The sequence below is a fragment of the Cuculus canorus genome, chromosome 6 (genome assembly GCF_017976375.1).
Source record: "Cuculus canorus isolate bCucCan1 chromosome 6, bCucCan1.pri, whole genome shotgun sequence".
Classification (NCBI taxonomy): domain Eukaryota; kingdom Metazoa; phylum Chordata; class Aves; order Cuculiformes; family Cuculidae; genus Cuculus; species Cuculus canorus.
Window position 1 is genome coordinate 14,382,668 of NC_071406.1, and position 6,000 is coordinate 14,388,667.

The following is a 6,000-nucleotide window of genomic DNA, read 5'->3' on the forward strand; positions in this document are numbered from 1 at the left end:
GAGTAGTCTTCCCTCTTTCCCCTGCTCCTCCATTTTCCTCTTTTTTCCTTGTAAGAAGTGTGGGAAAATTGGGAAGAAATTCCAGAAATTAGATAAGGAATTGGCTGGAGTTTGCTTAATACCCAAGTGGAAACTGGTGACAAGTGGTGTTCCTCAGGAGTCAGTATTTGGGCTGGTGTTTTTTAACATCTTTGTTGCAGACATGGACAATGGGATTGAGAGCACCCTCAGCAAATTTGCCAATGACACCAAACTGTGTGGTGTGATTGACACACTGGAGGGAAGGGATGTCATCCAGAAAGACCTTGACAGGCTTGAGAAGCGAGTCTGTGTGCACCTTGCGAAGTTCAGCAAGGTCAAGGGCAAGGCCCTGCACCTGGGTTGGGGGAATCCCAGGCACAAAGAAGGACAAGGGTAATGGTTTTAAGTTGAAAGAGGGGAGATTTACATTAGATGCTAGGAAGAAATTTTTCACTGTGTGCGTGGTAAGGCACTGAAACAGGTTGCCCAAAGAAGTCGTGGCTGCCCCATCTCTGGAGGTGTTCAAGTCCAGGCTGGTTGAGGCTTTGATCAACCTGATCCAGTGGAAAGTGTTCCTGCCCATGACAAGGGGGTTGGAACTAGATGATCTTTAAGGCCCCTTCCAACCCAAATCATTCTATGATTCTATGAAATTAGAAATTGTAATTATGCCCAGAGTTCTGCACAATAATATTTTTCTTTTTTTTACTTTTGCCTTTCTTTTCTCAGTTAAGATGTTGTTGAGACTGATAGCTTGTGTTTAACCATCATGCCAGTTTTAGGAAGATGCTAAATCCTTGTACAAAGCCATTAAAATGTGGAAAAATCAATCAGCACATTTTATTAAAAACAAGAAGAAAAAAGAAACCTTCAGTCTATGAAAATTTTATGTGGTTTAACTCGAAACCAATGGTTCTTGTTGTGCTTTTCTTTGATAGCGTCCTTTACTACATGGTATTTTCTTTTCATGAAGGCGGTTCTGCATTGCAGTTAAGTAACTATTGATCTTTTTTGATTAACAGATTGAGCTCTTTAAGCCTTTTATTATGAGCAGTTTTCAGCTGTAAAATCACTTTAATTTGTAAAGGTGATCAAAGGTTAGCTGAACCCTGGTAAAAACTCGTACGTTTCTTCTGCACTGCACCTCACAGTACTTTCTTCCTTTATTTCCATAATAGTGTAAAATGACTGCTTTTTAATACTTTTTAAGCCATTATCGTTAACATGAAATGAAATGCCATTTTGACATAACGGATGACAGTTTTTACATTAAGTTTAACTTTGTTCTGTTGAAATAAACAAGTCTTACTAACAGTTTCAATGGCAGCAGGTTTAAACCAATATTGAGCAGTTCTGAAACTCTGAATTTAGATATATTTCTCTAATAAAGACCTAGGGTAAACGGCAGGTCAAATGCAGTTTCATAGTGACTAATGTTAAATAGTGATTTTCAGATGGTGATCATTGTATTGGAAACTTCCTGCAATATGATCTCCCATGCGATTTCTATCCCTGACTCCTGATGCAAAAGCCATTATAGTAATAAAAAATATTCCTCTGATTTAAGTTGTGTTTGGATCTGACCCTGTTTTTGAGAATTAAACATTCGGATAGCCAAACAGACCACAAATGACTAAATATCTCAGATGGCGTCTAATGTATTTCACAGGTAAACCGGAGATATATACCCAGGGATATCAGGATTCTGTCCTTTTACTGTTAGCAAAAGTCAAAAGATGTTCTTCTATTTACTTGAAGAGGCACATGACTGAGTCCTATAGGTTTTCACTTTTAAAACCCAGCTTAGTTAAAGGCTTTAGTGAAGGAGCTGCTGTTTTGAGGGAAAATTAAAACAATCTAGACGCTCCTCCTTTTCCAACAATGATACAGAGAACAGAGAGAGGTTTTCACTTTAGAGAGATGTCGAAGAGACTGCAGCAATTGGGCGGTGCATGTGTGAGAGCTCACTGTTCCTCAGTGTCTCCACTGGGCCTGGAGGAAGTGTTACCCTCCTGCATGTGATCGGTGGTGTCAGTTTTACAAAGGAACAGTTCTGAATTTACTGTAAAGCCTATTGGGAGTCTGAGAAATTTATCAAAGAGAGCGTGTGCATGTTTGTGTGTGTGTAAGCACGCATGTCTGTCAGTGACTGGGTTGAGGTGGCAAGTGAGAAAGATAAATCACTCAAATAGGGGCATTGAGGAGGAGCCAAAACTAAGAAAAGACAGTTTTGTTAGGAGCACTTTGAGCTAGCTGGTGATGAAAGGTGCCTGGGGTTAGACTGTGAAAAGCTGTGAGGTGAGTGGATTGCAGTAGTAACACCAGGAAAGATGAAGGCAGAGGATGCTTCTGCCAGGGTGAAAGGAGAGGGCAGAGATTAGAGACAGTTCAGGGGAAAATGGGACCGAATTTCGATATGGTTCAGCCACACAGGGAAAAGCTGAATGTTAATCATGTGTCATAAACCTGGATGGTATAGAAAACAGTCATCAAATGCAAGGGCATAAATTTCAGGCAAAATGAGGTGGTAGAGCACATTTATTTTCCCTACAGTTTCTAATAAATTTGCATCTCCTGAAATCCTGAAACAGGTTTGAATACGAACATGGAACCAAACCTCTTACGCTTCCATTTGGCTTTATTTACTTACTTTCCTTTGTTCAGTTAATAAACCATAATGAACTTGGCAGAGGATGACCCTGGAGGGATTAAAGACTAATTTAGACAAAGGTTTGCTCTTAGTCTTGCCCTACTGACACAGCAATGATGGAGAGAAAAATAACTGCATTCATTCCCAAGAACAACTTAACAAGGGTTTTTTCTCAATAGTTGGGCAAAGGATACACACTTAGAAAAGGGTCTGGAGCTGGACTGTGCAGCTGGTGGTAAGTACTTTGGCTAAAACATTTGTAATTTAACTAATACATAACTGAAATTCCTGTCTTCCTTTGCAGATAACACATATAAAGTACACTTAGATAGCCTACATTTTAAATGGATTTTGTTACCACAACATTACTAATTTAGTGTAAAGGAAAATAAAATCAAAGGTGTTTAAAATGAAAATTCCTTTTATTTTTGGGGTTTTTTTTAGAGTGAAAATACACTGTCATTCATAATTTTTATTTTTAAATAATACTTTTAAAATTTCAGGTTTGCTAAGAAAATGTTATCAGATTTTTTAAAAGAAGAAAAACATAACCAGTCTTATGGGTTGGAGACCTCTGAATACATTTTTGGGAAGACTTTAAAGTGGTTTTCATAGGTCTGAAATGTAAGGTAAACATTTGAAAAAAACAAGATTTTTTTGTTATTATTTTTATTTTACTATTTTAAATTTAAATTTTACTATTTTAATATAAATGGCATTGACTGGTTTATGAGTGAGTTTCCTCCTCGTATAAGACTTTTGATAAATTTTGTGCTAACAAGGTTTTAAATTTTATAAGTGTTTGTGTTTCTGTCCCTGTTTTAGTGGCTTTTGGAAATTTAGTGAAGGATTTAGCAGATATGAACAGTAACAATATAATAATACATAGACTATTTGAGCTTACAGTGTTTGTTAAATGTTATAAATACTCTTAAAATTAAAAGTGCAGCAAGCACTTCACAAGCACTTTTAATTTATAAGCAATTTAAATTGTTTATAATGTGTAAACAATTTGAGTTAACAACTAATTCATTTGACTGTGACCGTGGGAAGTGCTCCATAAAGTGTTGACAGTTTGGAGCTCTTGCTTTAAAGCTTTGTTTTCTTGATTTCAGGTGCTGTTTTCCTGCTCTTAAGTAAATTATTTTCCTGATTTTTTATGACACTGTTTCCTCCCTACCAAGAATAGCCATAGATTACTCATTCTCCTCTTCAGCCCCTCAAGAACCTGAAAGTTGGAAAAAAGGTCATATTTCAGCCATAACTTATTTTGGATTATATGTATATTCTGTCATTTTTTTGACATTTTCTTTCAAATTGGACTCAGAACAGAGTAAGTAGCAAAACACATACATGAGAAAACAATGTAACTGATGTTATTGATGTAAAATAGATGCTAATTGACCATTCTTTTGCTTACTTGTGATGAGATAACAAGGAGGAAGAGTGTAATTTGCATAATTTATGTATTTATTTACTTAAATGGGACTAAACCCAAGGTATTAGGGCCAAATACCTGAGAATCGCTAATGATGATTTCCAGGTAGGAGTATTAATAGTTGTAGTAAGAAAACACATAATAAACTAAATTACAAGTATCAATAAATGTCCTCATTTAAAGCTTTTCCAGTAAGATCTTGACCAAAACATTTCTATTTGCTTGGTGCTTTTAATGTTAACATAATCAAAAACCTTCATCCGAAAGCACTACACCTCAAATTTTCCTAGTTAGAGAAGAAATAGTAAGCAAGCATTAAAAGAAGCACGCCGTAACTTCCTGCCGCAATACAGTGCATTGCAACTGGACCTCTGTGTTAGATATCACATCAGTTTTATCGCAAATCATAAGTAAATTTTTGAAGTGAGTCTCCTGATTGTCCCAGATTTCTATGCTTTAATTCACATTCTGGAGTGTTCTTGCAGTGCATGGTCTGGATTCCTCTTGGATGACATAACAAAATGACCCGTTAAGTTGGAAGATGAATCCCAAAAGAGTACCTAAGGTGATCCATCTAATACAGAGCAATTAGTGGACAGGGCAAGACTAGCGCTACTGTGAAATAGAATCCCAGAAGCAGTATAGTGGAGACAAGTCTGCAGCACAAACTGGTTTGCCCACCATGTCTCACCTCCGATGATGTAGACATAGCTACAGACACCCAAGCTATCTCCATACAAACGAAGATGTCTAGCTGGTGTGGTCTGGTATGAAAAAGCAAGCACCTTCACATATTTTAAATGATGCAACTATGCTTCTTTTTCTGGAGAGGACTCACTCGTCTTTGCTCTATGCACATTTTATTTCTTAATACGCAAAGGAAAAGAAACCTACTTGAGCACAACTGGATGTCTACCTTTTGATAACATGTCACAGAATTATGTTTCAAACCAGGGCTTCCTCCAGAGCTGCAGCTGCAGCATCAGCTTTACCCACCCGTCTGGGAAAGCCTGCATGGTTCTGGTTACACTTTACACGGTGTGGAAGCAAGCAGGACAGCAAGAGGCTGGTATCACATGTAGTTGTTCGGAAGACCTGTGCTTCACAGTGAAGAAATTTCAATCTCTCCATCTTGCAAAAACAAGTGTGGTGAAGACAAAATCTTATTTATTCATGTTCTGTCTCCTCATGAACTACATAACGGTTAGTGGTGGAGATGTCTGTGGGGTGTAATGTGTGCAGACGGTTCCTCTGTGACTAATGAGCTTGAACTGAAGTTAAATTGCTCATCCCATGGAGTTATCATTGCACCGCCATGATAATTCTCTAAATATGTAATAAATGAGGTGATTCTGCTTTCGTGGCTGGGCTGAGAGTGCTCACTTTAGTGCAGTGTTGGAAAATATGTGTTTCTATGCCATTCAAGGTAAGCAGTAATAAAAGCTACCTCTGTAGGACTCCTGAGCAGTCACTTTCTCCAGCCCTCACCTCAGCACTGAGCAGAGACAGCACGCACTGGAGGGGTAAGGGCACTGTCAGCTACAAATGAGAGTACTTAGGAGAAACGAAGGCATTTTACCTCAGCAAAAGGTGCAGAGGAACATGTAAATTTTGCTACCTTAGTCTATAATCACCAGTTAAAAAAAAATCTCAGTCGCTTTTGAAAAGGAAGAAAAGGGGAAATGAAAGAATGACTTCAGGAAAAGAGGGGAAATTAGGTAAAGAGATTGAAAAAGTCAGATGTCTCTGTGAGGTAAGGGAGCTCATTTGCTGTACTCAGATACAGCAGTGCGAAACCAGATTGGAGAGGCTAGTTACGCATGACTTTTATCTCTAATGATATTTAAATATCTTCTTTTGTACATCTGCACTATAGAACCATCATCTGGAT